The sequence below is a fragment of the Bos indicus genome, chromosome 3 (genome assembly GCF_029378745.1).
Source record: "Bos indicus isolate NIAB-ARS_2022 breed Sahiwal x Tharparkar chromosome 3, NIAB-ARS_B.indTharparkar_mat_pri_1.0, whole genome shotgun sequence".
In the NCBI taxonomy this organism is placed as follows: domain Eukaryota; kingdom Metazoa; phylum Chordata; class Mammalia; order Artiodactyla; family Bovidae; genus Bos; species Bos indicus.
In genome coordinates this window covers 115,451,878-115,476,681 of record NC_091762.1, presented here as the reverse complement: position 1 = coordinate 115,476,681, position 24,804 = coordinate 115,451,878, and the positions used below count along the sequence as shown (strand labels likewise).

The following is a 24,804-nucleotide window of genomic DNA, read 5'->3' as shown; positions in this document are numbered from 1 at the left end:
ACACTTCAGGATGACACGCGATGTGTTGGAAAGACCGGGGGTGCCCAGCCACTGCGGGGCCCTCTGCAGGGCCCAGCCCGCCCAGTCAGCACTCTGGGGGCGGCCTCCCCTGACCGTCTCTGCCTCTCACCCCCAAGTGTATGGGTGGAGGTGACCGCCCCACAGGGAGGACCCCAACGACCTGATTCCCCGTGTCCCCCACCTGCCATTTCCCTTCATGGAGGCCACCCCACCACCCACTCTGTGTACTTAGGGATGGACAGACAGAGCTGTTAACAAACATGGCAGCTACCCCAGAGACCCCCGAGCGGAGGGCCTGCCTCCAAAGGGCCTTCGGTTTCCGTGCCTTTTCCGAAAACCCCCCAACTCCTTCATGCTACACGATGACCAAGAAGTCAAATCACAAATGGCTTAGAAGTCAAGTAATGCCCGATGCCCAACTTTCTAACCCAACGGATGCAGGAACGGAAGCAGCTCCACTGGGGGCATTGCAGAGAAGGACCAGAAAACACCTGGAAAAGACAGACAGTGACACGAAAACACAGACGCCGCCGGCCCCGCGAAGACGGAGGCTGAGGTCTGCCGGCTCAGAGGCCTTCCTCACGTCAGAGGAGGACTACAGGGAGGAGGAAGGCCGGGCTGGGGGATCAGGATGGGATGGGAGGCGCCAGGCAGCTGGAAAGGGCCTCCGAGGCGCAGCTGAGAGCTGGTGGGGACTGGTGTCCAACAGCAGAGACGCTGGACTTCGGGGACTCGAATACCCGGCCAACTGGCAGAGTAAGTGGGCCCATCGGAAAGGAGCTCAGAAGGAAAGATGTTCATTCAGGAAAGGGAAGGGCAAGGGCCACTGCTCCCCCCACGGAAGTGAGCCAGCTGGGGGCCACGTGTCGGGGGGCACACATTAATTGGGTACCTGCACACCCACTCTTTGGCCGGCGGGCACCACCCTAACGTGTCCCAGACAAGCTGTCCCTGCAGACGAGTTAACCGTGGGTGCTCTAGTACAGGGCCTGCCTGAGCCCTCGTGTGCACTCAGCAAACAGTAACCAACACCACACCTTCCCAGCAGCGAACAGGGTGATCAGAAAGGTCACAAACACTCACTCTCTGTCATCAGCTGATCTCTCAGGAAAACGGGAATGTGGATTGTAGGATTGGGGGTGGGGTGATTTCAACAGTCCAGGGAAGCAGATGCCAGCTGTTCCATCAACATGAAATACCTGTGCCAAGAATGTCTCCCAAAGCCGGGCTGTTGCCGTGCTTGTAAACAACCCAGGGCTGGTTACACGCACGTGGATACATTCCTATGTGCTCACTCAGTCATGTCCGACTCTCTGCGACCCCATGGACTATAACTGGCCAGGCTCCTCTGTCCATGGGATTCTCCAGGCAAGAACACTGGAGTGGGTTGCCATTTCCTTCTCTGGGATACATTCCTGTAAGGAAGGCTAAGTCACCAACAAAAGCCTCAGTGTACCAAAGTGCAACCATCCCAAAGCCACAGTGATGTGTGTGCGTGTGTGTGTGTAACACACACAACCCTGTCCATGCGGAGAACACTTCTGGAAGCATAAGTACTTCATAGTTGCTGATCTAGGGTTAAGGAACCAGCTTGGGGACAAGGTAATGAGACCTTCTTGTCACTGCCACCTTTCAGTACCCCTCAAATTTTATACCATCTGGCATATAAAAAAAATTCAATAACACAGCTTTTAATACTCTTAATAGGAAAACAAAGAGGGTAAAGTGGGAATTAAAATGAGCTTCATTCACTAATGCTCAGCTGATTTTTAAGCACATGTCACCAAAAGATTATGTTTATCACAACAAATATTACGTATTCATAATAACTGAAGCAGGGCTCCATTAAATAAAGATGTGTAATTATATAAACACTGGAACAACGTGTGTGGTGCCTTCTTGCTTGCAAATAAATTTTCCATCCAGCGGAATACATTTGCTTGTGAAAACTAGATTAATAAAATTAATGTTTAATTTAACTGACCAGAAACAACACATCTTCCATTTTAAAAGATGCACTTTAAAAATGTTCGTCGCCTCCATCATTGCCCGATCAGGACAGAAAGCCGTCTCCAAAGAGGTTAAATGAAAAATCACAAAAGACGCAGCAAAAGCGTCGGAGACTTCTACATGATCCTCCTCTACGGATTGGGGCCTTTCTGAGGGCTGCACTCGCTGAGCAGGGATGACAGAGTTGACAGCACGTCACGGGGTGAGCAGGGTGGGACCTGCTGCCCTGTTTAATGTCATGATCTGGAAAATAATTTCTGGACAGAAGGCAGAATGAGAGGAGAATAAAGTTTATTAGAGCGGGAGACGCTGTTAGAACAGTGGGCCAGCTCAAGGGAGAACCCACATTGAACAGGGCTCCTCAGTCCACTTTTATACCCAGGATATAAGGAGTGGGATGGGGGTCTTGCGGGTCATTTGCTGATTGGATGAGGCACATATCCTGGGTGGGGGGAAGAGTAAGGCACATACCTTCTCCCTGGTGGCTCAGCTGGTAAAGAATGCGCCTGCAGTGCGGGAGACCTGGGTTTGATCCCTGGTTTGGGAAGATCCCCTGGAGAAGGGAAAGGCTAACCCACTCCAGTATTCTGGCCTGGAGAATCCCATGGACGGTATAGTCCACGGGGTTGCAGAGAGTCGGATATGACTGAGCGACTTTCACTATGGGGTAGGAGGGGAGATGGGTTATGCTGCTCAGGAGGACCATGAATAGTTATGACACGGGGGAGGGAAGGACAATAAGGGTCTGGTTTTTCCCTTCCTGCATCCCAAGGCCCTCCTTGGTCTTATCTGCTCTTTAGGCCCTGGGTCACCACGTTTAAGTTCCATGGTGCATCAACCCTCGAAGGATAAACACACATGCTCCTGGGGCACATGCCCTGGAGGCCTGTGTGTGTGCCTGGGAACGCCTGTGCACATGTGTGCGTGTTCTCAGCAGTTAGAACCCCAAGTCACAGAAGATGTGCCATTTCAGAAGGGGCCATTCTGAGCTTCACTTGACTGCCCCACTTAGAGTAGAACAGTATTAAGAAGACGCATTCCCGCACGCTGATGGAAGCGCAGCTGACGTTGTCATTCAGTCACTCGGTCAGGTCTCTTTGTGACCCCAAGGACCATAACCCGCCAGGCTTCTCTGTCCATGGGGTTTCCCAGGCAAGGATACTGGAGTGGGTTGCCATTTCCCTCTCCAGGCGATCTCCCGAACCCAAGGATCAAACCCATGTCTCCTGTGCCGGCAGGCGGATTCTTTACCACTGAGCCACTTTGACAGCCCCTGGACTGGAATTTAGAATACAACACGGCTGGTGGCCACTGACTGACTGCATTTAACCTGTGACACTGAGGCCTCTGGATGACGTCACGGCGGGGCTGGCAAGTGCCCAGGCTGCAGAGGACCCTCGGCAACTGCCCAGCAGGGTTTAGGAAAGGAAGGTGGTTCGTCATTTCTTATCATTAACATGGCTGCACTTCAGACTCCATGTTATCTTTTCAATTTAAATCATTAACAGTGAAAAGAAACACTCAAAGAACACCCAGATTAGGGAACTTAAAGTAACAGGAAACTTTTATCAGGAATGAAAAACCCGAACTATTAGCTTCTTCAGAACAGAAATCCGGAGGCAGTCAGAGAAAGAAAGCGGCCTCCCTGCAGGCGCTGGTCAAAGCGACTCACGGAACAAGAGGTGGTTACACGAAGGGGAGGGAAATCAACATGACTCAACACGGGGTGGGGGGAGCCGTATGAATATTAAGCAGAAATGCTCAGTCCAGTGCTTCTAACATGCATGTGTGCTCAGTAGCTCAGTCGTGTCTGACTCTTTGCAACCCCATGGAGCCCGCCAGGCTCCTCGGTCCATGGGGTGATCTAGGCAAGAATACTGGAGTGGGTTGCCATTTCCTGCTCCAAAGGAATCTTCCTGAGCCAGGAACCAAACCAGCGTGTCCTGCGGCTCCTGCGTTGGCAGGTGGGTTCTTTACCACTGAGCAAGGACCAAAATATCTGAAGTTAAAGGAAAAGACACCAGCTCCCCGCTGTCACCCTGGTATGCCCACAGGTCACACGCACAGCATGTTATTATTTTAGGACTTGAGAAAGGCAGTCCCTACACAGCTAAACACAGACAGCAGTAGAATTCCTGACCAGCTTAACTCTGTATTAAGACAAAGCCCAGTGAAGGTCAGATTGTGGAAGTGCACTGTGCCCACAACACACACCGCTGTGACGCTGAGCAAACAGGAAGCCGCCAGATCCGCACTTTCCAAGGAAAAGGTGCTTGGCGTTCGGACGGTCAGTGCCGAGCCCCAAGAAACATGAAATTCACACTATCTGGGTCGCCCATTTACAGTAGCATCAGCAGTTTCTTTGTTGTTGTTTTACATTCAGCTTTCATTCGTTTTAAGTCTTTTAAAATAGACAACAGTGAAGCCCTAAAGGTGAAATACAGATCTTGGGAGACTGTGGCGTGTCAGTGTGGGTTCTGCTCTGGTAGAGAGGTACTGTTCTGGGGAGTGATGCTGACGATGGGAAGCGGGGGGGCGGGGGGGGGATGCGGAAAGATAAGGGAAGCTCTGTTCTTCCCTCTCGGTTTTGTTGTAAACCTAAAACTACTCTGCAAAAATAAAGTCTTAAAAGACGTTTTTACAAAGTACACATATACATGTATACACACACACACAAAGTAAGGGGGTGCCAAGTCTGGACCCGGAAGACGGCTGCGGCAGACATACGGACAACACCACACTGTATTCACTCCTGTTTTGGTCCTGACACTGCTGACCACGTGGGTCGCTGAGGAACAGGCGTTCACACACACAGCGCCTAAGAGAAGGACACTGCTGCGAGCCAGCTCCGGGCGCCGCCTGGCCCGGGGGAGCCCCGAGGGCGTCGGGCGGGGCTCCTGCCGATTCCAGCCAGCCTCCACCCACAGCAGGCGCCTTAACAAAAGGCCCGCGTGCTGCACATCTGGACCACTGGGCACCTGACCACCACGGTGAGGTCGGCTGCCCTTGGCACCCCGAGACTCTGCACTTACTTCTGCGGGAGGTGGGCCTTGAGGCCTTCTTAGGAAATCTGAATGCCAGATGCAGGAGGAACATCCTCATTATACAAACACCTGAGGAAACCCTTTTCCTCCGGGCTGGGTTCCTCCTCCTTCAAGCTGGCCTCTGTCCTCCTCCCTGGGCTGCTGTTTTCCCACACTCACAGGCACCTGCATCAATGTGGCCCCATCCCCTGCGGAACAGGGTCCACCTGGCCGTGCCTGCTGACCTCTGGGGCGAGGGCAAGCAGACAGCCTTCCACGGAGGGGCTCAGACAACCTGCAGCTGGAAGTAAAAGCCGCCACCGTCCACCTGGCAGAGGAAGGACTTGGGCCCTGCGGGGGGCCCCCCACTGCACCTGTCCCTGAAACAGCCTAAGCCCCCTCCAGAGGACACACACAGATCAACCTCGAGGGGTTCAGGAAGGCATCTTAAGCATGCAGCCCCCAGACACCCCAAAGTCCCCTCCCTGTTCTTCTGAGGGAGACACAGCCACAAAGGACTCAGGCTTATTTCAGAGAAAAGCCTCTCTCCTCGGCAGAAAAGTGGCTTTTCTGGGCCACTGGCGGAAAGCAAAGACGGAGGGGGCTTTCCTTTGGGAAGCTCCCCTTCAGGGCCACTTCCAGCCCCATCCTGGCTCCTCGTTCGGAAGGGACAAGACTCTGGACCCCACGGAAGGCTGCCGATACCTACAGAGGGGAGGACAGACCCAAGAGCAGCGGGGGAAGGGAGCAGAAACAGACACAAATCAGACCCAGCAACAAAGCGGCTCAGCTGCTTGTTTTCGCTCCTAGGAGAGCTGTGCTGTTTCCCTCGCCTGGGACTTAAAATTCATCCTGACTCCAAACTCCTTTCAATCCCTGCTTGCTAATAGCACTTAAGTGAGGGACTCAGCCCTGGTCTGTTTTCAAGATTATTCACATGCAGAACAGCGCGTTTAACCGGGAAATGTCTAAGGCTCTCATTATACCACACACACACAATGGGCACCCAAGCCATAGAGGTTCCCCACTTTATCCCCTTGGACCAAAGCGAACACAGCGGGTGTGGGTGGGCGGGGCAAGGACAGAGTCCCAGTTCACAACTTGCTGCCCATGAGGGATCTTGACCTCATCACCTAATTCCTAAGTGCTAGGAACACAGGTGAGAAATCGTCCAGCAGATAATAGCCTCCTCCTGGGCAGAAAGCCTGCGCGCCCCCTCTTCCCCATGGTAGTACTAGAGTATTTCGTATTACTACAGCATCAACGCTTCCATTCTCTTTACTTGACTTGGTGGGTCAAAAGTCTTAAAACCAGCTGGATATTGCAAAGTCGCTAAAAAAAAAAAAAAGTACTTCCTGTCCAGCAATTTCTTCCAAAATCTTGGGAGTTTATTCAATTGCAGGGGATGAAGACTGCTGCGGACTGTATTAATCTCTGGGTTCCACCAATAACCAGGAACCCTGGGTTAAGATCTGCCAGGGAGATTACCCCTTCATTACATTCATTTCCGCTGAGCCTGGACCAAATGTTACACTCTGACACTCAGACGAGAAGCATCAAAGCTGTGGCTGGACTTCCTTCTTGCGCATTTCATGCTAAAAATGAGCACCATACATAACAACCGCCTGGCATAATACACACCTCGGGGAAAATGATTAATTAGGAGGGACAACCTTAGTAGCCTATCTGGTAGGGGGACTAAAACCATAATAAAAACTTCTTCAGTCGTGTCCAACTCTTTGTGTGCCCATGGACTGCAGCACACCAGGCTTCCGTGCCCTTTATTATCTCCTGGAGTTTGCTCAAACTCATGTCCATCCAACCATCTCATCCTCTCCTTTCCCTACAATCCCATTTGGATCCGGTGATCCAGAGGTTCTAGACAAATCTTCTGAAATTATGTTCAGGGGTTAAAAAAAAAACAACAACTCTGAAACCACAGATGACTTTTAAAAAACAACCTACTATCATCTCCAGGATTGAGATGTTTGGCTGAAACGTTAAATTTCCAAGAATTTTTTTTTAACTCTTTTTAGCAACAGAAAAGTGAGGGAGCATTTATTTTTAGCTTAAAGCATTCAAAATCCCAAAATATAAAGGGAAACAAGAACGGGGAAGAGAAAGCACAGCTCCAGAGAACCGGAGCGCTGGCAGGCACCAGGGCTCTACTCAGCCTCCTTTCTGAGCTCAGAGAGGAAATGCGCATCCCTAATAAAATAAGAAATCCATTTCAGCTGCAGCAGGAAAGAGCCACACAGCAGGCTGGCTAATACATTAATACGCTGATGACTCTCCAATGGAGGATTTAACAGAAGCTCACTGGCAACAGTTTTCCAAGGGATGATTTGACTTCTTATTTGAAAATCCTTGAATCTCTATAATAAATGGAATAGACCATAAATCTCTGGGATACCAGATTCATTCTGGGATTCCCTGGAAGTTCAAGTTGCTTTCCCAGGGCCTCAAAGACCCTCGAAGTGTTAGGGGAAACACGCTGCCTGAAACTGCCCACCCTGGCCAGACACGGCAGTGACCATTTAGGTGAGTTATTTTACAAGCAGGAGGTCCTGGTGAGGCACGAAAAACTAACAAGTCACCACCAACCGGAAGAACTGGAGAAAGTCAAAAGGAGACACCGCGTGGCCCACGACCTCCCAGAATGCTTCTTGCTGACATCCACCTTGACTGAGCAACAGGTGCAGCCCCAGGAAGGACTCTGAGTAAGAAACATTGGCCAAACACAACTGGGAAACTGATCCCGTTGCCATAAAACCTGAGACCGTGAGCCACGTGGCACGGCAGGTCTCCCGGGTCCCCTTACGCTCCTCTCTCTGCCCGGTGCCCCTTCCCTAGAAAGTCTCTTGCTTTGTCAGCAAGCGTGTCTCCTTGGACAATTCAATTCCAAGTGTTAGACAAGAGCACCTCTTCCTGCGACAGAAGCAGACAATGTCCTACCCCCACTCCAAAGGCCCTTCTCAGTGCAGGGTGACCCAGGCCAGGCCACCCAGACACCTCCAATCCCACCAGTGGACACGACTGAGGGTCTGCAGTCCCAAAGCATCGTCTCTCCCCTGAGCCCTGATGTGGCTCAGAATCCTTCTCCACATGACCAGCCTTGGATAGGACCTTTTCTCTTCTCCGTAAGGAGCCCCCAAGGCAAATGCTGCCTGCCCAGATGAGCTCCAGGGGAGTGTGCAGGCTTCTAACTTCCCAGAGGACGGCTGATTCCCTTCCCTACCATAAAGGCTAAGTGTCGAACGGATGCTTTCGAACTGTGGTGTTGGAGAAGACTCTTGGGAGTCCCTTGGACTGCAAAGAGATCCAACCAGTCCATCCTAAAGAAAATCAGTCCTTTATATTCATTGGAAGGACTGATGCTGAAGCTCCAACACTTTGGCCACCTGATGTGAAAAACTGACTCATTGGAAAAGACCCTGATGGTGGGAAAGACTGAAGGCAGGAGGAGAAGGGGACGACAGAGGATGAGATGGTGGATGGCATCACCGACTCGATGGACATGAGTTTGAGCAAGCTCCAGGAGATGGTGATGGACAGGGAGGCCTGGTGTGCTGCAATGGGGTCTCAAAGAGTTGGACACAACTGAGCGACTGAACTGAACCCTTAAGGTGGCAAACGCAATGTGGCTGCAGCTGTACACTCTTCAGAGGCTTATTTCATGGCTCCAGGAGTGGATTTTGGCCACTAAACGCCCCAGGGATTTTCAGAAAGAAGAGTCACCAAGTGTGTGGAGGTCCCATTTACCAGCATTGAAGAGGGTCACAAAACTTTGGAAAGCAGGAGAGTACATTCAACTTTAAACATATCTTAGGGTCACAAGCTACAATGTTATGAAAGGTCAGCTCCCATTCTTCCCGTTAAGCCAACCGCTGCCGCCTGAAACCTTCCTATTTTATATCTCAGTTTTGCACACCAAGGCGATCTCCAACCAAAGACACTGCTGGTGTCTGCAGGGGGCCTCCCGGGACCCCAATCGCCTGGCTCAGCCCCCCTGATGTTCCCAGGCCTTGGCAGTGACATCAGACCCTCCCCCCACCAAGGGAAGGAAAGATGCTGAGGCGGGGAGGCACACGTCTGAGTCTGGGGTCTCAGACACCTCACCTAGGCCAACCTTTTCCATCTCTCCGTCCCAAACGAGCCTGGGCTGCAGGGTCTATCAGATGCCCACAGCGGTTCAGGCCGCCAACACCTCCTGCCTGGCCCACAAGCCAGCCCCAGGCTCAGGTCGCCTTCAGGCTCCTCTCTGTCTCCGGAGCACTGCCAACGGGAGCTGGATAAAGACCCACCCAGGGTCTTAGCACAGAGGAGATGGTCCACCTGAACTGCATGGGGGCTTGCAGCTGAGCCTGGGGTAACCGCTTCTGGAAGTGGGAAGAGTAACAAGAATTTTCAAACGATGGTTGGTGTGATGAGTAACTGAGAACCCGTAACGTGGGCTGCCGCACCAGGGTCCTGAGCCCGGGGCCCTAGGAACAGAGCCTGGTCCAACCACTGAGACACCAGCTCAAGGCCAAGGACACACAGCCCCCCGCCACCGGCTCCTGGCACTTCTAAGCAGCTGTCGGCTGTTCTCCTTATTAAAGTCTGAGTCGACATATATATTAAAAAGTAACTTCTACTGTGCAGCTCAGATGCTGCTGGTGGGTAACCTTCACTTTCTTTGTGAAAGTTAAGACGGAGCTGAAACAAGAAAATTTTCCTGGTTAAAATAAACCCTGGGAAAAAAAGAGACACCTTGCGTGTGTGCTAAGTCGCCCAGTCTTGTCCGACTCTTTGGGACCCTATGAACCGTAGCCTGCCAGGCGCCTCTGCCCATGGGATTCTCCAGGCAAGAATACTGGAGTGGGTTGCCATTTCCTCCTCCGGGGGTTCTTCCCAGAGATGGCCTAGATGTTTACAATTCATAAACTGCATTTCAGTCTGTCCGGTGCTGGATATAGTTGAGTCTGACAGTTTTAAATTCATAAAGAATTGTAAATAGTAATACTTTTTAATTCATGGTGCAATTAATGTTTATAATAAGGGGTGGCTTGCTAACAGATCCAATCCAGTTCAGAAGATGACTACAGAATGAGCAAGCAGAAACAACTGTTTTCCTGCGTGCATACTCAGTTGTGTCCAACTCTTTGCCACCCCATGGACTGCAGCCCACCAGGCTTCTCTGTCCATGGGATTCTTCAGGCAAGAATACTGGAGTGGGTTGCCATTTTCTTCTCCAGGGGATATTCCCGAGTCAGGGATTGAACCTGAGTTTCCTGCAACTTCTGTGTTTGCAGGCAAATCCTTTACCAATGAGCCACCAGGGAGCCCATGAATTCTGTCCCTCCAGAAAACTGTAAGGTCAGCAGAGGCATGGAGGCCATGTGGCTGGTGGGATCCAGGACCACACACCCCCAACAGCAGGGGCAAGAGGCACAGAGCCCGCCGTGTGTCTGTTGCCGTGGCCTGCCCATCACCAGCACAGAGTCAGCTCCCACCTGGGCCTGCAGGGGACACGGGTGAGCGGGAGCGGATGTGGTCAACCCCTTCCGAGCTGCTCCAGGAGGCTAAGCATCTGAAACAGCAGACAGTAACCAGCACTGCCCCAGGTGAAGGTGGGAATTCCTGCTTCCAGAAAGCAACTCATTTTGCCTCTTGGGGCCCCATCCCTTACCCTGGAAGACAAGAAGCCTGTACCTGGTCCCTTCAACCTCTCGTCCTAGAATCTTCCGTTCAAGGAACTCCCTTCCTTGCAGACCCTCAGTGCCCTGGTGCATGGGGCAGGCCAAGCCTCTCCCAACTTAATGGGTTTGCGCTGGCCAAAAGGGAGGTTTCACAGACCTGGGTTCCTTGTGATGGGTTCAAATGGCTTTCGGCTACCATACCCCTAACTTAACATAGATAAAAAGCAAATTAAAACAAAGAGTTGGGATAGTTGTCTTTACAGGGTGGGAACGGGGCTCTCCTCGAGTTAGCGTGTGTGACTTTCTCCCACAAGTATGCCTGCCGCCCTTGCTCAGGAAATGGGTAGTGATTTCAGGCTGCCCCTAACAATTCCGGGGGCTGCTTTATAAGATTGAAAGAAATACTGCCCATGAGGCTGTAATCTCCAGCAAATCCAATCATGTTCTTGCAGAAGGTCTGTTGAGTCAGCTGACAGCCACAGATCCGGGGCTCCTCCTTGCGGGCTTGGCTAGGGGCCTCCTGTCCAATAGATGAGGACGCAAGCTGCCGAGTGCAGAGATGAAGGCCTGCTCTGTCATCACACCTGGGTGTCCACCGAGCACTCCAGGGCCTGCGTGACCTCTGGGCCCCTCTGTCACTGCCTTCCAGGGTCAGTACTGGTCATGTGCAATGGATGAAAAATTGAAAGATAAAATAAGTGTGCCAAGTCCCTCCCCACTGGTCAGGGCCACGCCATCCCCACTCTGCTGGTCCTGGGCCCCACGCGTGCACCATCTTGGGCCTCCTCTCCTCTGTTCTGAGAACAGGAGGCCAGCCAATGGTTACAGAGAGGAATAAAATCCTGAAGCTCACGAGAGAGGGCTGGCAAGGGTCACAACATCATGGGTACCCCCCAGCATCTCCACAAGACTCCACCTCGGTCCCCTTCAAGAAGCATCCTGGGAAGACAGCCTCACCCTGCTCTGCTCCTCTGCTCCCAGGCTGGGTGCCCAGCGGTCCTGCACACACGTGTGCACCTGTAGGATGTGCCACCCACTTTCTATCTCTTGCCCCGGCAAGGTGCCCCCCACTGCACCTGCCCCTGTTTACACAGCACGGATGTGGCTGTGACCTCATGGAGGCCTGGGTGCCGACTGCATCCCCACAAAACGTGACCTGTGTGCGGAAAAGCCCCAGGACAGCTGACGTGCAACACACTGAAACCAGGTCACGGGATGGGTGCCCTCAGCCCGCGCCTGGGCACCCGGTCATGGGTGAGGGAGCTGATAAACCACAGCTCAGAAACCACGGCAAGGAAGGTGGGCCGCAACGACGGCCACTGCGGTGAGGCCAGCTAGGCGACGTCTCTGAGGAGGAAGAGGCAGGGGGACGCTTCTACTGATTCGGGTCCTGTTTTCCTTCTTTACCCTGGGCGAGGGGTTTCTTTTTGCAGTAAGGAAATGTAAAAGAGAGGCTTCCCTCGTAACAGAGTGGTTCCTGGTTACGCCTCTAAGAACCAGAGGAGTGCAAGAGGACTCACCCACGTGGTCACCACGGCAGCAAAGGAGCAAGGCTCTGAAGGTCGGCCTCAGTGTCTGAGCACTGAACCAGCGAGGAAACATGGGAGACGGTCCCCATTGTTTCTGGCCTTCTTAGTCCTCAGACTATGACTGTCAGAGATCCTTTCAGATGGTTGTGAGGTGACAGGGTCCATTGAGGAAGTAAAAGAACAGATGTGAAATTTTGTATGTTCCCTGATGGCTCAGCCAGTACAGAATCTGCCTGGGATGCAGGAGACCTGCGTTTGATCCCTGGGTCAGGAGGATCCCCTGGAGAAGGAAATGGCAACCCATTCCAGATTTCTTGCCTGGAGAATCCCTTGGATGGAGGAGCCTGGCAGGCTACAGTCCATGGGGTCACAAAGAGTCCGACACGACTGAGCGACAGCAGCAGCGTGCATGTTCGGTCCCCAGCTCTGGGGGACTGCCCATCACCCCTACCCATCACCAGCGCCCCACCGATCACAGCTCAAAGCCTCCGCAGAAACCAGGCTGCACCGGGAGGCTCCATGTCAACGTCTTGCCAGTTAAACTGGGAGGAGGAAATCTGAGTCCCCACCCGTCCTGGCGCCGACTTACTCCTGGCAACTTGTCCTCTAGGTCTGAGCTGTGTTTGCTTTCTAATGACGCACAGCCGCTCCGGAGGGAAGGAGTCCCGTGTGGATACAAACAAGCCAGGTGTGCAACTGGACGGCTCCCGGAAGGGCTGGAGGAGCTGCCGAGCAAGGCAGACAGGAGCAGATGCCCCGGGGACCCAGGAGATGTGCAGGAGGGTGCTCCCCAATCCTTTTTATTCCTTTTCCTTTTCGTCACTAAACTGACACCCAGGCGGATGCCCTCTCAAACCAGACGTGATTTCTGTCACTTTCTATAAAACATCGATTCTTCTGTAAAACCATCAGGCATCGAAACTGCATCGCTTTGCAAGTGGAAAAGCCATGACCGCCCACCTGCTAGGGAGCTGCTCAAAGGACCTGCTTCTAACCTCACAGAACACAGACTGTTTCTGGCAGAGAGGGGACTTTCTGCGTGCGAGGAAAAGCTAATTTAAGATCAGCTCTCAGGGAACTCCTCCATTTAATCTCTGTGTTCTCCTACACGATGCCAAACACAACTCGGATGCCCTTTTCACGAGCGTTTCCAACCGCACCCTCACACGACCGTGGAGGGCGATCTGGCCCTCCCTCCAGCCCTGGGGTCGGGGTGTGCGGTGTGTTGGTGGCGGACCACATGCTGATCCCGATGCGATGGCCAGAGAGAGTGGCGAGTGACCTAGCTCAAGGACTCGACCCTGGCACAGCTGACCATGGACGGGTAACAGGCTTAGAAAAGCCTGGCCCCTCTGCCTAACCTGGACAACTCCAAGAGCTGCCCCGGCTCCGACATCCCCATTCTCCCCACCTCCTTGGGGTGCCTGAACCCTGTGTGGTGCCCGCTCGGGAGCCTGCGGCCGCCATCCTCCCAATGTGCAGCCAAGCGCTCGCAGCCCCAAGGGCCAGGCTGCCTGCCTTCCAGAGGCTGCAGGTGAGGAGCTGACCTCCCCCGAGGGCTGGAGAGCACAGCACAGCCCCACCAGGAAGGCCCTGACACCACCAGGCCAGAACTGGGGAGCGTTTTCTGACACCCCACATTGAGTCACAGGTAACCATGTCCCTATGCCCACAGCACCCTGCCAGTCCCTGACCCAGCCGCCCAAGCTAGTTCATTTAACTCAGGAGCCCACAGGACACCAAGGAGCATGCAGGACCAACTCCAAACCGGCCCCACCATCTAGAAGCAGCCTTCTAGAGCAGAAGATCAATGAGCACACAGGTTTGTAAGGCCAGCCCGTGACGCTGTCAGGGCAGGAGCTGTGGGGACCAGGGGAACGAAGTGGGAGAGGCTGCCCCGGGGGAGACAGTCAGCAAGGGGCCCAGATGTGCTGGCATTTAAGCCTGGGACCTGAGGGCTTCCTAGGTGGTAAAGAATCTTCCCAGTGGCAAAGGATCTACCGGCCAATGCAGAAGACACAAGAGACGCGAGTTTGATCCCTGGGTCTGGAAGACTCCCCTGGAGTAGGAAATGGTAACCCACTGCAGTATTCTTGCCTGGAGAATCCCATGGGCAGAGAGGCCTGGTGGGCTACAGTCCCGAGAGAGAGAGAGAGACTCTCCCAGGACCTCTGAGGGACCAGACTGGGGAAGGGCAGGCCAGGTATCTGGCTGGAGGTGCCAGGTGGAAGACGAGTGCATGGCCCTAAGATGGGGAAGGGGCCAGAGGTCAAGGTGTGGTCAGGGACGCACCTAGGTGGAGATGCCCACACGTACCGGGTACGAAGGAGCCATCCCTGGGGGGTGCCTGCCAGGAAGCCCCCTCGGGTTTGGGCTGTACACACATAAAACATCCCCGACGAAAGCCTCTTCAGTGGACATGCGAGGTCAAACTCACGATGAACTTTTGGTGTCTGAGCTTACTCTGTGTAGTTACATCCTCTGGAGATACCGTCACGATTTTTGGCAACTTGCTCTACCTTAAGTGAAGTGAAGTCGCTCAGTCGTGTCTGACTCTTTGGGACCCCATGGGCTGTAGCCTACCAGGCTCCTCTGTCCATGGGATTTTCCAGGCAAGAGTACTGGAGTGGGGTGCCATTTCCTTCTCCAGGGGATCTTCCCGACCCAGGGATTGAATCCGGGTCTCCCGCATTGTGGGCACGCTCTACTTTGCAACTAGCTAATTAGCTACTAACGGTTACGATGGCGCTCACCCCTTGGAAAGTTTTCACAACATAACTGCCTGTCTATTTCTAGGAAATTTAATTCTGCATCCCTGCCCTGCCTCCCAGGGACCCAGAAGGCATCAGCCACGTTCCCATGCTTGGCCAGGGCTGCAGCCCCTGGAGGCAGGGCCCACATGATGGGGGCCACACTGAGGTCAGAGGAGGAAGGAAGGGAGAGGCAGGTCCCCAGAGCATGAAGCCCCCCAACACCGTCTCTCCATCCCTGGGGTTCCTGCTGATGTGAACCCATGACAACAGGTAGACTTCACTGAGGGTTCTCCCCGAGTTTGCTTTGCAGCGCTTGCTGACACGTGACCTTCCTGTGGTCACTTCCACAAGGGACAATGGTAACCTGATCATCGTACACCCAGTGTTGTCCTGTGGGGAGGGGGAGCAGAGGAGAAGGAGGTGAACCGAAGCCAGTCACAGATGCACAAGCCCCACCTGGATGCTGCCACGTCTCCGATGATTAACCTGAGGCCATAAGCAGACTTTGAAGCTGTGCTAAATTTGCTTATAGCGATGGAAATGTGTAAAACTTCCCACCCCTGGGAGGACATCACCGGCGAGCACAGGCTTTAAAAAGGCCCACCTCTCCCCTCCCCCTTGACGCATGCCAGCCACCTGCAGACACTGGCCTGGCTCACAGGACAGGAGACACCCAGCACCTAGCACCCAGCTCCTCAGAAAGAGACTCTAGAGGGTCGAGAATCGGACTCTTGCCGTCAACAGCCCCCACCCCAGGGCTGTGGTGCTCTCACTGGAGAGCTCTGAGACCCCAGCTTCCAACACAATCACAGCACACCCGGCGGTGGGCGGCTTCCAGGAAGGCTCCCGGCATATTTAAAATAGCCACGAACCCCTGCCAGACCCCAGGCCCAGACTCCCAAGTGTTCACACGGCTGGATTTAGAACTCTGAAAATAAAACCATCGATTTGGACTTCTCAAAACCAATACTCACACTGGACTGGACAGGGCAAAAAAAACCATGAGCAGAGGAAAAAAAAACACAATGACCTCACCCAAAGATACAGCGGGAGCAACGCACCCACCCTGAGCTGGCTCGGGTGCAGCATGTGAGGAGGCCTTGTCTCTTTCCGAGGAGCCCCAGCATCTGGCTGCCCCCAAGCACAACTCCCAGGTCAACAGGGTCACATCAGTCTCAGGTCTGCCTGCAAAGACTGCAAGTGTTCACCCTGCCCATCCAGGGACTAAGAATAAACTGCGTCCTGGGACTTCCCTGGCCACCCAGTGGTGACAGCTCTGAGCTTCCGCTGCAGGGAACGCAAGTCTGATCCCTGGTCGGGGAACAGGGATCCCGCAAGCCGCGTCGTGCAGCCAAAAAAATTAAAAATAAAAAAAACAAGGATAAACCGTATCCCTTCCTGGTTATCATTTTTTTCTTTTAAACTAAAATGTGCTGAAAAGTTTCAAATGCAAAGCATCGAATGTTCGATTGGAGCTCTGAAATTAAATGTAACCTACAGAGCCAGGCCTGCAGGTGGGGCGGAGGGCGGTAGGAGGGAGGGGTGTGGTGACTGTGGCCACCACAGTCTTAGAAGCCCACCTGGGCTAGACCTTTAAAAAGAATGTTCAGTTCAGTTGCTCAATCATGTCCAACTCTTTGCGACCCCATGGACTGCAGCACGCCAGGCTTCCCTGTCCTTCACCATCTCCCGGAGTTTGCCCAAGTTCATGACAGTTGAGTCCTTGATACCATCCAACCATCTCATCCTCTGTTGTCCCCTCTCCTCCCGCCTTCAGTCTTTCCCAGCATCAGGGTCTTTTCCAATGAGTCAGTTCTTCGCATCCGGTGGCCAAAGTATTGGAGTTTCAGCTTCAGCATCAGTCCTTTCAATGAATATTCAGGACTGATTTCCTTTAGGATGGACTGGTTGGATCTCCTTGCAGTCCAAGGGACTCTCAAGTCTTCTCCAACATCACAGTTCAAAAGCATCAATTCTTTGGCACTCTCACATCTTTATAGTCCAACTCTCACATCTATACATGACTACTGGGAAAACCATTGCTTTGACTAGACTTTTTTAACTTAAAAAGAAGGTGTTTTCACCTTTAAAAGGGGTGGGGTGGGGCAGGGGTCAAAGTCCCTGTAGCTCTAACTTTGCAGGGTTCTTTGTTTCAGAAATCTGTACTTAAGCCCTCTGAGCAGTAAAAGTGAAGCCAGTGCACCCATGCACCCCATGCATTTATTACTGTCTCACTTTCATTATTAAAAAGCAGAGACATCCTTTTGCCAACCAAAGTCCATATAGTCAAAGCTACGGTTTTTCCAGTAGTCATTTACAGATGCGAGAGCTGGACCATAAAGGCGGAGCACCAAAGAATTGATGCTTTCAAACCGTGTTGCTGGAGAAGACTCTTGAGAGTCCCTTGGATGGCAAGGAAATCAAACTAGTCAATCCTAAAGGAAATCAACACTGAATATTCACTGGAAGGACTGTTGCTGAAGCTCCAATACTTTGGCCACCCGATTTGAAGAACTGACTCACTGGAAAAGACCCTGATTCTGGGAAAGATTGAAGGCAGGAGGAGAAGGGGAAGACAGAGGATGAGATGGTTGGATGGCATCATCGTCTCAATTGAGCAGACTCTGTGAGATGGTGATGGACAGGGAAGCCTGGTGCGCTGCAGTCCATGGGATCACAAAGATTCAGACACGACTTAGCGACTGAACAACAACACTTTTATCAAACACATGTAGCTGTTAGATAAGATAAATTCAGTCCAGGGAAAAAACAGTAAATAGAAGAAATATTTTTAAAACCACTGCCAACACCACAAAGCATCCCCAAGTGTTTAATACAGCCAGGAAAGCAAACCAGCCAGCCCGAGTGCACCAGCAGCCTAGGGTTCAAAACCCAGCTCACTGCCCACCTGCTTGGACAGCATCAGCCTCAGCCCTGCCAGCCAAGATTCTACAGGTGTGAACACATCATACACAGCACACACACTCGCACGCCAATCTACCACCATCCTGGCTCCAAAAGCCAGAAACCACAGGGGAATCCAGGGAAACTGCCTTGATCTCTTTATGACAGGTTTTGGTTCAGGAAGATGCCCTAGAGAAGGAATGGCAACCCACTCCAGTATTCTCGCCTGAAGAATCCCATGGACAGAGGAGCCTGGCAGGCTACAGTCCATGGGGTCACGAAGAGTCAGACACGACTCAGCGACTAACACTTTCAACTCTGAGATGCAGGAGGCAAGGTAGGGAACATCCCTGTTAAGGGACTGACAGCTTGAGGCCCCTGAGAAATTACATCTTTGAAATAAATGACAATAGAAAGGGGGTGGGGCAGCAGAACAAAGACCTGAGACCACGGGGATCTGCCCCGGCCAGAGACCACCGCCCCACGCCATCCCATCCCCGCGGCTCACACACCCGCACGCGCTCTGCCTGACCCTCTTGGTGTGGCCCCCAAGTGCACGGTTCCCGGGGCTGCTCGGAGACACTGCCGTCACTAAACCCTGCCTGTTCATGACGACGCCCAATACTGTGTCAGGGTCTAAGAGCCTAAGCAGACGAGAGCCTCTGGCCCCGCCACCCGAGGGGCTGCACAGTGACAGGGAGGACAAAGCAGCCCAAGTCTTCCCAGCACCAAGCCCCGGGACCACCTCCGTGCAGCAGGGAAGGTCATCAGAGCAGCAGATAAGCTGGAGCCTGGGCGCCCCTGACTGATGGGGGCTCAGGCACCCTTCCCAATCTCCCGGTCCATCGCCACAGACAGCTCCACAGACCTCTCCCCACTGATAACCCATCGGTCCTATTGATCTGCAGTTGCAGGAATCAATGACTCAACAAAAGCAGAGCGCTCCGACAGCCCAGCCTGGAAAACATCATGCAGGTGTGCGGCTGGTAATTGCCTTATTGTGACACAGCAAAAACAGTTTAAAAATAAGCATAATCGGCCTGGTCCTCAAATAACAGAGTCTAGTGGCAGGAGCTCCCTGGGCAGGCAGGGGACGGGGGATGGCCCCGTGGTTCCCTCGTGGTCCCGAGCGCCCGCAGCTCTGTCCCTTCACTGCACAATGCTGGGCTCTGCTGGACAGCCCCGCCCCTTGAAATAGACCACAGTTTCTATTTCAGCTGCGTCGACCCCAGTCCGGGCCGTAACAGGCACAGGCCATCGGGCACAAGCAGGACAAAATTCCGTTTCACCGGAAACGACACAACAGACCCTCAAAGGGCCCGGGGTGTGAGTGGTGGGAGCTGATCTTTCTTCTGAAGGCGCTCTGCACCTGCAGGGCACACTGAGGACCCCGGGAGAGGCAGGAAGTTCCAGAAGTGTGTCATGGGGCAGAGGGGCTGGTGGCGCGAACGGCAACTGAGCTGTGGGGCCCTCCCTGACCCCGAGACCCGGGGAATGAAGGGACACGGCTGGGACAGGCAAAACGCGCCCCCCACACCCAGGACCCCCCAAAGGCATGCTGAGACCTAACACCTCACTCACGGACACCTCAACTGGCCACAGGCCCTGAAGACGGGGCACAGTCCAGACCTGACTGTCCCAGGGCAGAGACCAGAGGAGAAATCCAGGGAACAGCCTTGTACGACAGAGCCTAAACTCCTGGGGATAGGCACTTCCCCTCAAGACAGATGCTTGGCGCTGAAATCCTGCCCTCCCTCAAGTCCGCTCAGATAAACTTCTGGCTGTGTCCTGTGAAGCAACAGGGCGTTCCTGTTTATTTTGGAAATGGAAGAATCGAAAAGCTGACAGGTCATCTAAACAAACAAGCCGCTTTCAAAGGCGGGTCACTGTACAAGAGCTTTTACCTGCAAGTTTTATCAAGTTGCAAGGGACACGCACCAGGAACATCCCAGTCTGGAAATTCACCTGAAATGGACTGTCAGCCGGTATCTAAGGCGAAGGACCCTTCTAGGATTTACCGGGCATAATATGCACAAATCATATTATCACCCCAAAGGCAGACCTGCCACAAATAAAAGTCGGGCTTCAGAGGCAGCTGGAGGTAATTTCTGGACATAAAAGAGATCGCCTAACATCTGCCACCCAGGAAGCCTAGGCGGAAAGCATGACTTGGCCTGACGGAGCCTGAGGGCTTAATCTCCTTCCCAGAGATCGATAACACTCTAAAGACTCGGAAGAAAAGGAAAATGCCACAAAAATCTCCCGCAGTGTGGAGAACTCATGCCTCGGGAATGCAGATCTGTTCAATACCAACTACGTGGGCTTCCCAGGTACCACAGTGGTAACGATTCTGTCTGCCAATGCAGGAGACATGAGAGACATGGGTTCCATCCCTGGGTTGGAAAGATCCCCTGGAGGAGGAAGTGGCAACCCATTCCAGTATTCTTGCCCGGAGAATTCCATGGACAGAGGAGCCTGGCGGGCTACAATCCATGGGGTCACAGAGAGTCAGACAAGGCTGAGTGGCAGAGAACACACACACACACCTGGATTCTTCAGCTGAGAATGGTGCGCACTTTCAGGGCTGGGCTCCGACACTCTCAGAGCCGGGGTCCACCCTTCCTGGCTTCCCTGGACAGAGCCTGCTACAGCCCCCACCCAGCTGACCGTTAACCTGGAGGTCTGAGAAGCAACCCCATATGTAATAATGTCATGAGATTCATCAGGATGGAGTGGACGGGGAATTAGGGAAGGAGGTTAAGCAAAAAGCTTTCCCCTGAACCAGAACTCGGAAGTGGCCTTTGAATCTGCCGGTCGGTGGCTGATGTCCAAACCTCCCCCAGGGGTTGCAGGTAGGCAAGTACCCTTTGCAGGGGGGAAGGAAGGGAGCTTCAAGGCTCAGCACACGTAACTCTCAATCCCAGCTTCCTGGCCTACCGAGTAAGGTACTCGTCAATTTGAAATTTTTAACTTAAATACTAAATATCAAATGTATTATTTTATGATTTATAAAATGTTATGTGTACAATGTATGAATTGTAAATAGAGTAAATATTAAATATTAAGCAAAATTTAAACATGTGTATTTCAGAATGATAAAAGAGGCAAATACATTCGGGGGAAAAAAAAAGTCAGTGGAACCCAAATTGTGACCTCTTTCCAAGGGGGTCATTATTTTTACCCGTTTCACCTTAAACGGAAGAAATGAATTTTTCACTGTAAAAGAAGGTAGGACTTCTCACATACACAGCACCCTACTCGCCCCACTTCCTGGCCAGGGAATCGGCAGCTCGGGGCAGCACCCACACCCTCACGTGCGCCTCTCACCCTCACCTCCAGCCCGGAGTTCCAGGAACACAGGAAACTGAGGCACAGAGAGGCCACGGAACGCGCCCGAGGACGCACATCCAAAAACAGAAACACAGGCGCCGGGCGCCAGGAGCCCCGTCCCAGGCTGACAAGCCGCACGGGCATGAGACCAGCTTGGCAGGGTTTCACAATGAGCCTACTGGCACTCCATGAGAACACAGGGAAACCAAACTCAGCAGAGAGCCTCACAGGGTAAAACGAGCTCACCAGCGGACCCTCTGCCAGACACCATGTGATGTGTCGTGGGTGGGACACAGCAGATCTACCGGATAGTCTCATGCTGACTCATCTGTGAATGATCTACTCCACAAAGGTCCATAATAGCCCACCAGAGTCCTCGGATCGTGGAAGGCAGGGTGAGGACGAAGTGCCCAGAACAGCTCTTGGAAATAAGCACGTTTGGCTCGTATCAGGAAGGACGTGAATCCATGTGCTGCAGATGGAGCTAACTCTTCCAGTTACATAGATGAAGGGGAGGTGGGGCACGGAGGGGAGAAGAAGCCAGAGAAGGGAAAAAGACCACTCTGCTCTCCCCACTTAAAAAGTGAAGGTACAATAGCCAACAACTTAAAAAGAAGCAGTTAAAATGAAGATTGTCAGAAAACACAGGATGAAGCAGCGGAAACAAAATAAAAGGTTAATTCACACTCGTAGTTTTGAGAATGGATCTGCCCCACTTGGGCAAAGGTACGTGTCAGAGCAACCACAAATCCAAGCATATCCACATATGTGATATGTTCTATTCCGGGGTCTTTTGCAAAAAACACACACACACACACATAACAAGCATTGGAGAAGGAAATGGCAACCCACTCCAGTGTTCTTGCCTGGAGAATCCCAGGGACGGGGGAGCCTGTTGGGCTGCCGTCTATGGGGTCGCACAGAGTCGGACACGACTGAAGTGACTTAGCAGCAGCAACAAGCAATTATTCTAAAGTGAAGCTGCTGGGCCACATAGTTTAGGACTCTCTTTCACACTCACTCTGACCTCCCTGAGAAGGAGAAGGGGATGACAGAGGACGAGATGGTTGGATAGCATCACTGACTCAATGGACATGAGTTTGAGCAAGCTCCGGGAGATGGTGAAGGACAGGGAAGCCTGGCATGCTGCAGTCCATGGGGTCACAAGGAGTCAGACACGACTGAGCGACTGAACGACGACAACTGGCCTTCCTGAGAATCAATCACAGGGACTCTACTTAAATCAACGAGGCAGCTGGACCTCAGGGCAGTGAAATGACTTCTCAGGGCGCCTTGAGCCTAAGTTTGCAGCCAAGACCAAACGGATTCCACTGACTCCAGAAGCTGCACCCTCTCCATGTGGCAACGGCTCCCACAATAAACAGAACATTCTTTCCTGCCACCATCATTGTGTAACTCACATACCTGAAATCAGTTCAAGGCAAGAATGCTAAGAGAAAGCAAAGAAAGAAAGAAGCATGGGCTATAGAAGAATCAGATTAAGGTGAGGCTGGGACAGCACCCACCGCCTTGAAGCCAGAAGGACAAAGGACATCGGGATCATAGGGGGTCTCAATGGCCCAACAAGGGCCCAGGAAGCAAAGCCAAGCCACTGGGGCAGCTGCCACCTGTGGGAGTGGCCTTTGGGGGGCGCGGGGGGGTGGGAGCAGACTTCCCTCCGTCCAAGACTGCTGCTGCTGTGCTGTGCTCAGTTGTGTCCGACTCTTTGTGACGCTTGGACTACAGTCCTCCAGGCTTCTGTGTCCGTGGGATTCTCCAGGCAAGAATACAGAGATGGGCTGCCATGCCCTTCTCCATGGGATCTTCCCAACCCAGGGATCAAACCCAGGTTCTCCTACGTTGCAGGCAGACTTTTTACCATCTGAGCCACCAGGGAAGCCCAAGACCACCAATTCCAGGCCCCAAGACAATGAACACGGCCCCCCCCTTTCAACATCCCCTGACTCTGCTGTGTGTGGAAGCCTCCAGTGACCGGGAACAACCAACTCCAAGTGTGAGGGCTGGCTTGTGCCTTCTGAGACCTGAGTCAACCTTTCCCTAATGCATCTCCCTCACCAGTGACTCCTGGGTCGTGTTATGTCTGCTTCTCAAAAACTGGGAGACAAGTCTCCAGGCTCCCGGCTTTCCCTTCCAAATTAAAAATCCCCTAGTGTCTTTGAATGAACTGGGCTTCCAGAGCCTTCAGTGAACCAGATCAGGAAAGCAGATTAGGCATCTCCTTTTAAATGCAAGGGAGGTCAGAGTCAAGTATGGTTGGGTCTCTAGCCTGGGACCTAAAATAACCAGAAGGACGAGATATCTGCGTATCCAGGAGCTACGGCTGAGCCGTGGGCACCACCGAGACAGAGCCTGCCTTGCTGGGTCCACCACTCCACCAGTGACCTGGCCAGGGACTGAGGCTGCAGGAAAGCAGGTTACAAGTGTAAAATCCTGTCACACATATCTCACAGACTGACTTTTCCGTTGTTTAAAAGCCCTTGCCAATTGGAACAGGAAGGTCCCAGATGGATAAACACCCACCATCCCCCATGTCCATCCACTGACCAAGTGGCGTCTGGGTAATTCTGGTCTGAGGACAAGAGGGCAGGAACTGCATCAGAGGCTGGTGGCATTGTTTGCAGAGTCAATCCTCAAGTGTCAGCCCTTGCAACGACAGGCACAGGGGGCGAGAGGGAACACGATACCCTTTGACAAGCATCTCAAACAGATGAACATCCACGCATATGAACACGAATCCCACTGGCACCCAAACGCAGCCCACGGAATAAAGGGAGCGGCCCTACAGGTCGATTAAACGACTAAGTCAGGCAAAACCTTGCACCTGACGATCGCACCAGAAGCAAATTCGGTACTTGCGAAGAATTCTCAATAAAGGATGGGAAAAAAGGGACCCTCTTTTCCCCTTTCCCTCCCACCAGCTGAAGTGTGCCTCTTCTAATTATCTTTATTGGTCAGATAAGGAGAAGCCAAATAATTGCTTCCCAAGCCTCTGGCTGGTACACTCTGGTACTGAAGGAGTAACTGGGACTCTCATCCTCCAATTCACAAACTTCACTTCTTTTGTAAGCTTTCTGAACCTTCAGATCCAGGAGGGATGTCAGAATTGAAAAACCAAGGCAAAAAAAAAAAAAAAAAGAAATCAAGGAGAAGAGATGAGAAAACAAAAGGTCAGGACACATCTTTGAATTAAAGCCAGGCAAACCAACAGATGTGTGCTAACACTTTTTAAACTCTACAAGCATATACAGTTTTGTCTTAAGCAAAACATTAACAACAAGAGAAAAGAGAACAAATGGGAAAGCCAAGATCGGTGGAAACGTATGAGAAACAGAATGTCTCAGACGGTAACCTACAGACGAAGTATCATCGTCACACTACACTCTAATGTGAGCTCAACAAAACCTACATCGAAACGATGCTGGGCAGATGGCACTTTCTCTCAAAATGATGCGAAGACAATAATCGCCCTTCTTTGTGCTAATCTGTTGACCTTAATACCAATTCTGTTCATCACCTGGGGATATAACTGCAG

General features: G+C 52.5%; 1 protein-coding gene across 7 annotated transcripts in view; it reads right to left on the bottom strand.

The window, feature by feature from the left end:
• AGAP1 (ArfGAP with GTPase domain, ankyrin repeat and PH domain 1) overlaps nucleotides 1-24,804 on the bottom strand; it is a 562,160-nt gene that overhangs the window by 372,944 nt on the left and 164,412 nt on the right. The gene's annotated exons all lie outside the window — the stretch shown is intronic.